Source organism: Rousettus aegyptiacus, unplaced genomic scaffold (assembly GCF_014176215.1).
Source record: "Rousettus aegyptiacus isolate mRouAeg1 unplaced genomic scaffold, mRouAeg1.p scaffold_m13_p_10, whole genome shotgun sequence".
NCBI lineage: Eukaryota > Metazoa > Chordata > Mammalia > Chiroptera > Pteropodidae > Rousettus > Rousettus aegyptiacus.
In genome coordinates this window covers 2,116,970-2,126,686 of record NW_023416285.1, presented here as the reverse complement: position 1 = coordinate 2,126,686, position 9,717 = coordinate 2,116,970, and the positions used below count along the sequence as shown (strand labels likewise).

The following is a 9,717-nucleotide window of genomic DNA, read 5'->3' as shown; positions in this document are numbered from 1 at the left end:
TGCTGGAAGCCTTGGCCAGTGACGTACCAGGCCCAGGCCAGAGTGGCCAGCTGTCCTCAGCCTGGCCAGGGGGAGGCCCCAGCAGCTGTCCAAGGGTCAGCCTTGCTCCTCTCTGACGGTTCCCAGAAGTCTCCAAAGCCCCCTGCACGCCAGGTGGAGCCCGGGAGCCCAGCAGGCCAGCCCACCTGCCCCGGCCCCGCCCCCCTGTGCTCAGAAAGCTAAGCTGACCAGGACTGCTGACACTTGGATGGCCGATAAGGAGGAGGAAGGAAGGTCAAAGGGAGACTTGGCCCCTTCCTGGTGGGGCGGGTCAGCCGAGGGCCCAGCCAATGACCCCGGCTGACTGCTCAGGCCACCTGATTGGAACCTGGAGGGCCGGCCTCACGGAAAACGTGCGCTGTGCCCCGTCCTGCCCCACCGCGGGCTGGGAGCTGCGTGAAGGAGACCGTCCTGAGGGGCCCTGGGGAGCCTCCCCCGCGCCCTCCCCTGGGGAGTCTGCTCCCCTCTCCCGGCAGGGTAAGTGCTCGACCCCTGGGCTGGGGCTGCCCGGGAGGTGCTGTCCCCACACTGCAGGCCTGAGCCCTAGACTCAGGGTCACCTGTTGGGACAGGCGGGGCCCAGGAAGGGCATGCATGGGGAGCGCACCCCAAAACTGGTCTAGGCAGGGAGCAGCAGGGCGGCGCCACTCCAGGCTGGGGCTCAGGTGGCCAAGCGAGGGCCAGCCTGGCGTCCCTTCTGAGCAAAGCGGCGAGAGCCGGCGGCGAAGCGGGAAGAGGCCCCCAAGGGTCGGGGCCTCGTGGGGCCCAGGGGCAGCGGCACCGGGGCTTCTGATGCTTGCCGAGCCTCCGTTTCCATCTGCAAGGCGAGGGTGTCGTGCTGGGGGCAGTGCCGTGACCCTGCAGAGGGGCAGGAGCCGTGGCCTGGGGCCCAGCCGGTCTGGCCGCCCTCCCTCTAACGCTGCCCCGCCGCCCTGGGCGTCCGCCCCCTCCCAGCCCAGCCCCCCGGGGCCAAAGTCCCTGTAGCCCCCAGAACCCCGCTCCCCTCAGGGCGGGCCTGAGCGCGGGCTTGGGGCAGGGAAGGCTGGTGGGGAGAGGGGTGGAGGACCGGCCAGGAGCACGGGCTCTGCCCCAGGGTCCCGGGCCCCCGGCCTGCAGGGAGAGGGCAGCTCTGGCCCCGGGCGAGGCCACGGTGCTCGGGGCCTCTGTGTCTCCGTGTGCACTGCGGGCTTGGTGGCCCTCCCCCCGCCCCCCCTCGAGTCTGCGGGAACCCTCCGCCCACGCGGTCCCAGGCAGGATGTGTTCACAAGGTTCTCAGGCGACTCTCAGAGGGGCTCTCACCCTCCATTTACAGAGGGGGACCCCACATCTCCCAAAGACCCGCCCCATGTCCCCGGGCTTCAGAAACAGCGAGGACAGCCGGGCTCTGCCCCAACGGCCTGGGGCGGCACACGCAGGCTTCCGGGCTGACCGCGCCTGGGACGTCGCCCTGGGCAGCGGGGTCCGGGCCGGGCCGGGTCCCTCGGGGCGCGCTGTGCCCTCGCCGTGTTGGGGCCTCCGCGGTTGTCTCTCCCCGCACGGGGTGTGTTCTACCCCACTGGGACGTCTAAAACTAGGCTCGATTTTGTTTAGAATAGTTTTAGGTTTACAGAACAGTCGTGAAGCCAGCCGAGTTCTCACGCCCCTACCCAGTCTCCCGGCCCTACACGTCTTTCGCTCCTACAACTTTTGCCTCAACTAAAGCACCAGTATCGATCCGTCCTTATTAGGTCAAGTCCGTAGTTTATCCGGATTTCCTTTGTTTCAACCTAATGTCCTCTTCCTGCTCCAGGATCCCATCGGGGACATCCCCGGGACACCGGGTCTTCACGCCCCCTCAGGCCGCTCTGGGCTGTGACCACGTCTCAGACTTCCCTTGTTTTGGGGGATTTGTTTTCATTTTAGATGTCTTGGTCAAGCACTTTGTGGACCGTCCCTCAACTGGAATTTGTCCGATGACCGCCGCATGAGTAGCGGGGTCACGGCTCTTGGGAGGATGACCACGGGGAGGACGCGGCCCTCCCGCCCGGCCGGGTCAAGGGCACGTGCTGTCCCCATGGCCTGTCCCTGACCTGTCCCCGTGAGGTTGACCTGGCTGAGGTCATTGCGTTGGCCTCTGTGCAGGCCTCTCGTCCTCGGCGAGGCAGTCACCACGGCCACGCCTGAGGATGGGGGCCGGGTCCTCGCCTTGGGGCCGAGTGCGTAAATTTCCGTGAGTTCTGCAGGGCAGATCTGTGTTTCTCCTCCCCCGTTCCCGTATTTGCCCGGTCATTCATTTATATCGGGTGGACTCATGGCCATTTGTCTTCTGCTTCGGGTCAGAATCTGATACACTTAATTCCGTTGCTCGGGGTTTTTCCTGCCTTGGCGGCCGGGAGTGCTTTCCGTCGGTTCCGGTGTCCTTTTGACGCACTCCGCCACTGTGGGATTTTGCTCACTCATTCATTCATTCGTTCGTTTGCTCGCTCATTCACTCATTTCATCTGTTACTTCCCTGCTTTTCCGGCACTACGTCCAGGCCGATCGTCCACACTTCCTGGCCCAGCCCTAGAGTCGGCCGGCCGTTTCTCCAAGTCCTCACTTTCGTGGCCAGAGGGTGGTCTTAGAGACCCAGGTCTCTGCGCGCGCAGTGGGCTCGCTGCCACCCGGAGTCTCTTCTGTAAGGGCCTCTCAGCCGACAGAGCACAGCGATGTGTGTGTGTGTACTAACCGTGCACACCCGTATCTGTAAGTACAAAGTACGCCGACCTGTGAACGTGCCCGCATCTACAAGCATACCAGTCCGCGGATGTACACGTGTCTGTGAGCACGGGTACAGTAATCTATGCATGTGTAAACACGTATGCAATAAGTCTCCATGCAACGTGAGTGTCTATATGAAGTGAGCCGTGAATGACACGTGTACACGGGTATCTGACCCACGTGTGCACACGTGTCGAGCGAGCATCTCCGCGTGTGGCCTGCGTACGGTAAGCGAATCGCGAATCCACAGTGACGCCTCCAGCCAGACGGTTCCAGCCCGTCTCGTGGACTCCCGCGACTCCCGCGCGGCCGGCGACGCAGCCGGCTTCCCCCCTCCGTCCGCTTGGCAGCCGTCCAGCCGGGTTCAGCAGGAACCGTGAGCGACCGGGTCGCCGCGGGGAGGCTGAGGCCAGGCCCGCGTGCGACGCCGCTGCCTCCGTCTCCCAGAGTCCAGGACGCTGCTGGGGGGGCGTGGGGGTGGGGGGGCGCCCCCCCACACAGTGAGGCTGTTTCACGCGCCTGGCACCCCGCTCACCGTCTTGTCACACTCTGCGTCCCTCCGGGGAGCCCCCTGTCCTCCTGAAACTTTCTTTATTTGCATACGTGAGGTCCACGCCTTGCGCCGTGACGGTCAGTGTCTTCTGACAGGTGCGGAGAGTCACGCGCCCAGCCTCTCAGCATCCCACAGAGGAGGGTCTGCGCCTCCCAGACCCCGGCCCCTCCTCGGCCCCCGCCCCGGCCGCTTCTCGCAGACGCAGCGCGCAGGGCCGCGCTCTAAGCCCCTTTAGCGCGGGAAAGGGGGCTCAGCGCACACGCGCTCGGCGGCTCGCTTTTCCCGATCAGCCTCAGACCCCCGCCCCCCGGGGTGCCGAGAGCCGCCCCCGCCCTTATCACGGCCTCCGCTACCTGGTGCGCGGCTGGAGCGTGATTGACTTGATGCCTGGGGTGCGTCCAAGGTGTTGCTGTCATGCAGAGTGTCCACACCCTTGTCACCTGCCATCTGCAGAGCGAGGGCCCGGGGCTGGGGCTGCTGGTCGAAGGGTGAATGCGGGGTTGGGGGGGGTTGCTCTCCGCAGCCACCGAGCGTGAGCTGACGGATGCTGGGTGTTGCTCAGCCAGGAGGTGACCCTGGGGAGAGATTCATCATATACCTTAAGGCAACAGACAGACAGGAACCGTCCGCTCCTGGCCCTCACCATTTGCTGGTCTCCTCCTCTGACATTGCAAAGGGGTCAACTGCTCAGGCGCCGTTCAGCTGGAAACAGGGGCTGGCCGAGCGGCCGGAGTCCAGCCTGGCTCTGGACCGAAACGGGCAGCACATTTTTTCGTTAAAAATTAAAAGGACTGAGAAAAACAGCATACGAATCCCTGTTGAAATACCTTTTACGAAAGACCAAGCCAGCCCTCCTCCACCTGTGTCCTCCACGAGTGCCCTAGGGACAGGGCCATCTGATCCATGCCCAGCCCCGGGGGTGCCCAGCCCTGGACCCCGCACAGAGTTGGGCTGCTAAGTCTGAATGTCGGCGACCAAGGACTGCTGCCCAGGGCCCACCGCCGGGGCCGTGACCCCGCCCCAACTCCAGCATTCCAGTCAGAGGAGCAGAGAGAGCTGCAGCCAGGCCCTGCTCACCCCCCCAAACAGGCCTTACTAAACAAGGTCCGGAGCCGTCCCTGGGGCCCACGCCCAGCTCGCGGCCCTCGGGACTCCCTCCCACACAGCCGCCTCCCTGGAGAGCCGGGAAGAGGGTGTGCGGCAGGAAAAGGGGCAGAGGCAAAGGGCCGGAGTCACGCGTGACCTGGCCTGGCTGGTGCTGCGGGTCGCTCAGGGGTCTGCCCCTTCTGCACGTCTGGGAGAGGCAGGACCTGCCCGCGTGGCTCCCACTCAGCCTCCCGCGGGGGTCGGGCGGCCCACTCCCCCACGGCCTGTGCCTCTGTTTGCTAGTCATTCAACAAACGCTTGCAGAGTGTCCCATCAGTGCCCTGGAGGAGCTCCTAGTTGTGGGGTCCTCTCGAGTTGCCTCTCGAGGTAACCAGGTGGCAGCCTAGACAGAGATCCCGGCTCTAGCACAGACATGCTCCTGCCCTTGGGGGCTGGGGAAGGCCGGCTTGTCCACAGTCAGCGAAGGCCTTGGAAGGAGCTGGTGCCTCCGGGGGACCTGCAGGCTTAGACTGAGCGAGGTCAGAGCCTGGAGGAGGTTGCCAGAGACAGCGATGTGCAAAGCAAAGCCGGGGGCCGGAGGCCCCCCGCGGAGCTGGGCGGTGGGGCTTGGAGGTAGACCGGCGGGGGAGGGAAGGACTTGGTTCCTGAGGTTGAGGACGGGGAGAGAGGTGGGCGGGCGGCCAGGGGTGGTTGTCCAGCCCGCCCCAGGGGATGCCCAGAGGCACCATGTCTGTCCTCGGGTCTGAGGTGGCCTCCCAGGTTGTCAGTGTGAGCAGATGGCTCTAGGAGTCCTGGACCTGTGCTCTCTCATCGGAGAGGTGTGGCTGGCCGGCCAGGAGTGACAGCTGAGGGGCTGAGGGGCTGGCAAATGGGGACAGGGAAGCGACCGCTGCACTTGGTGGCATGGAGGGCGCTGGTGGCCTTGACCGAGGGCAGTCGGGGCGTGCAGGATGAGTGGAGGCAGAGGGCAGGATGTAGGACACCCCACAGAGGCTCTGGGGGTCCTTAGGGGAGAGAGCAGAGGGGCTGCACCCCTAACCAGCGGGCGGCAGCCCAGGGTGAACAGCGTCACCTGGTCCTGGCTCCGGGGGACACCGGAAAGGCCTGTGGATGGCCCCACGCGCCCTCCTGTCCCAGCCGGCCTGCCTGGCCTGGTCCTGGTTTCCAGGGAGACGGGCCTGGCCGGAGGCCACTCACTTCCCCCGCGAGGCCTTTGGGGAGCCTGCTCCTCCTGGGTTAATGTTGCATAGGCCAAGTTCAGCTCCACTGCTGGTGACTGGGCTCCCGGGGATGTCCAGGCTTCCAGCGGGGGTCCCACACCCCGGAGCAGGAACATCAGGGCTCTGGGAGCTCGGCCCCGGGGTCAAGGTGTCCCTGGGCCCGTCTGTGAGCGGGGGTGACTCCTCGGGCTGCCTCCTCCTCTGGGACCTTCCACTCCATCTGCTCTGTGCACCCCCTCCCGGTCACCCCGTGACCTTAGGCCTGTCCCGTGGCAGGAGACCTGACAAGGTGGCCAGACCAGCCGGGGCCTTGTGCCCCCTGTGGGCCGTGAAAACAGCCTTTATGCCTTTCTGACCAACTTCCTCCCAGTGCTCAAGGGCCATTATTCGGGGTGTCGGGAGGCAGCGCCCCTCTTCCCAAAGCTCCATCTGTGGACGCCGCCAGCCGCCCCACCTCCCCGGATGAAGCAGCGCTGTCTGGGGGCGTCCCTGGCACGGACGCCCAGGCACCCGGCCAGCTCGCCCCGGTGCAGAGTCAGCCGTTCCCCGACGCCTGCCGGACAGGCGGACGCGCGAGGCCAAGCGAGGCCGGGGTGAGGGCATCTTTGGTGCCGGCCCAGGCCCGGAACTGCTGACCGCTTCCTGCGGGCCTGCGACCGGGCCCGGGGCGGCCATCGGTCATCTGAGAGGCCTGTTTGGTCCTGATATCTTTGTTTTGCAAAGAGCGGTTCCTGCAACTGCTGGGCCTGGCACTCTGCTCGTCTGTGATTCGGCGGTTTCAGCCGCCGACGCCCGCATAGCAAAAGCATGCCGCCCGTGCCCGGCACCGGCCCGGTCCTGGACTTTCGGTGCCGTCCAGCGGCAGCCGGTGTCGGGCTGCAGGCCAGCGGCGTCTGTCCCGAGACGCGGCCCTGCTCAGACCTGGGTGTGGAGGAAGCAGCCCCGAAGGCACCCCAGCGGATCCCTGCCTGCGGCCCCGAGACCGGGGCGGGGCTCAGGAATGTGCTGGGCGGAAGGCTCGGTGGCCTCTCTGTCCCTCCGTCTCTCTGGAAACCACGCAGAGCCGGGCCACACCTTCATCTCACAGCCATTGCCCCAGAGGCCAGGACAGATGGGGACATTGCTTGGCCTGGAGCCAGAACAGGTGTGGGCACAATCGCCAGGTGGGACCTGGGCCGGGAGCCGACCCCTCAGAGTCGCCCCGATATGAAGGCACCCCGCGAGCTCAGGCAAGGGGCTTTTCTTCCTGAGCCTCAGTGTCCCCATTCGTAAGCCCGAAAGGTCGGCCCTTGGGCCTCGCTGTCTCGCCCATCTCTACTCGGTGCCTGTCCCCTGTGTTCGAAGCATCAGTTCGCGAAAACGCTCCTCTGGCCGCGTGAGGCAGGGAGGCAGGACATGGCCTCACGTTCCGGCCGGAGCCGGCTTCGAGCGCAGGACGGTGTACAGCTAGCTGGTCCCCGACGCTGTCCCTCGGGCCCCTGTGCGGGGCCCACACAGCCCTCTGCCTGCTTCCGAGTTCTCCTCTCCCTGAGCCCTCCCCACCCCAGTTCCTGTGTGGCAGAGGACTGACCGCTTGCCGCCCCGGCCGGGGGTCCCCGCCTCCAGGAGCAGCGCCCGCACCCGGGGCCAAATCCAGCCCATGTTTTGTAAACATGGCTTTACTGGCACGGGGCCCAGCGGCTAGTTCGGCTACTTCGCAGTGGCCGCACCTGCTCCCCTGCCTGATGGCAGGACTGTGGCAGAGACCTACCCCGAGGCTGGGAGAGCCAAACCCTTCGCCCTCCAGCCCTTACGCAAAGCAGGTGCCGCCCCTGCCTGGAATGACAGTGTGGCTCAGGCAGATCTTGCCGGGGCTGCTGGGGAGAACCGGCAGCCTGCGGACCGGAGGTTGGAAACCCCCCAGCCCGCCCGGGGCCAGCGTTCCAGAGACCTTCTCTGTGGCTGGCTGCAGGGCAGCCCCCAGGAGGACAGTGTGACGGGGCCTCTCCTTGGCTTCATTGTCTGCTGTCACCTGGAAGTGGCCGTGGGAGCCTTGGGTAAGCTGCATACCTGGAGTGGGTTAGCCAGGTAACAGCTGAGCCTGCCGGGCCCCGCGCCCCCGCCTCGTCCTCCAAGACGGCACAGACATGTGGGGATTCGGGGCTGTAGAGCTCACGCGACACCTAGGAAGGGGGAGACCGAGGCCCCGGGTGCGACAGGGTCTCCCAGAGGGACTCGCAGGCCAGGCCGGGCCCCCTGTTTGGGAAGCCCCACGCGGAAGGCCCACATTCTTCCTCCTGTCAGGGTGGGCGGTGCTGAGCCGGGCGCTCCGTGAAGTCAGGGTGCCTTGTGCAGAGTCGGGGTGCATTCTCTGGATTTGGGGTACAGCACACAGAGTTGGGGTGCTCAGGGCGGTTGAGGTAGACTTGCAGTCAGGGTGCATTCTGTGGGTTCGGGGTGCAGTGTTCAATGAGGTTGGGTAGACTTGCAGAGTCGGGGTGCATTCTGTGGGTTCGGGGTGCAGCATGCAGTGTTGGGGTACATTCTGCAGACTCCAGGCGCAATGTGCAGAGTTGGGATGCTCTTGCAGAACTGAGGTGCTCTGTGCAGAGTCGAGTGCTGGGTACAGTTGGGCTGGCTTTTGGAAAACCCCCCTGGCTTTGGGCCAAGAGCTGCAGAGACAAACAGGATGCAGGTCCCGGGCCACCGTGGGGACAATGGCCGGGGGAGGAAGCGCGTCCAGACCCGTTCGCGGGCGCGGGGCCTCTCTGGGGCCCCTCTCGACACCGTTTCCAGCAAAACAAAGGGAGCAGAGGCCAGGCGAGTGCGAACTAGCTGCACAGCATGGGGGGTGTCACACGAGCCGACGCCTGAGCTGGGTTGTGTGCTGCGCTCTGGGTATAGCCTGATAGAAAATTCTGGAACCTAGCGGAACCCTCAGGGCAAGACCACAGGGCCACCCACCCTCACCCACCACCTGCCCTCTCCGCGCAAGCTGGGACACCGAGGCCGAGGCCGGCACGGCAGAGCTGGCCTGCAAGGCCGTGCAGGGGCATGTGGGCGTCGTTGGCCGGCCCGGCCCCCCACATCGGCGGCCTGCGCTGGAGACTACAGGGCGGGCACTGCACCCTGCGGGCGAGGCCAAGGAGGGCGTCTGGAAGGCCACAGTGTGCGGCGGGGGTGAGGAGGACCTGGAGGAGGCGATGTGGCCCCCCCGTGGGCATCCGTGGGTCCCGTGACGATGCTGGGCACCTGCCTCCGGGTGAGGACCACAGTCTCATTCAGGAGAGTGGCCCTCGCAGAAGAGTCCCCCCCCCACCCCGCACGAGGAAGGTGCAGGACGAGCCCACCCCGGGGTCGTGGGCGGGGCCGTGCCAGTCTGTGCAGAGCTGCGAGATGGGGGCCAGGGGGCTGGACGGAGACCCCCCGCTGATGGGGGAGGAAATGGGGGGCGGAGCGGCAGGTGTCTGCGAGGAAGGGGGTGGCGAGGGCTGAGCCCCGGAGGGCCTCCAGGACGGGGTGCTGGGCCTCGTCCAGGCCTCCCTGAGCCCCGAGGGCGGGCAGGAGGATGTGGAGGGTGACCGCATAATGCCCGGTGGAAGGGGAGTGTGGGGGACGAGGACAGGGCAGGCCGTGGGTGGGAGTGGTGTCACCCAGAAGTAGCTCGGCCCAGAGGGATGGTCCTTGGCCTGGGCGCCATGCCCCCCCCTCGGGGCTGTCACAGCTGGGGTCAGCATCTGTTTGGCAGAGGCCAGGGATGGTGCTCAAACCCTACGATGCCCACAGCAGGCCCCCCGTGATGAGGGGACATCTCCCCCAGTGTCGGCAGCGCCACCTCGGGGCCCCGGGCTCTGTCAGACCTGGTTCCAGCAACCCCGCCCGTGCCGCTGGCCTCGGGCATGTCACATGCCCTGGCCGGACCTCAGTCTCCCAGTCTGCAAAGCGGGCGGGCGACCGCTGGCCTTCGAGACGCGCGTGCTCAGCCAGGCCGTGCGTACAGGCCGCCCCCCTCTCCTATTTCTTTTAGCTCGTGAAGGTCTGCTTTGGAACACGGCTAACACACAGCAGCCTTGGTGCCCAC

At 66.1% G+C, this 9,717-nt stretch overlaps 1 protein-coding gene across 1 annotated transcript in view; it reads left to right on the top strand.

Annotated features, from left to right (window-relative positions):
• Positions 1-224: 224 nt before the first annotated feature.
• The window catches only part of SH3TC1 (SH3 domain and tetratricopeptide repeats 1), a 37,218-nt gene continuing 27,725 nt past the window's right edge, over positions 225-9,717 (top strand). The window contains exon 1 of the mRNA XM_016127138.2: positions 225-516. The gene's annotated coding sequence lies outside the window, so the exon portion shown is untranslated. The remainder of the gene's footprint in view (positions 517-9,717) is intronic.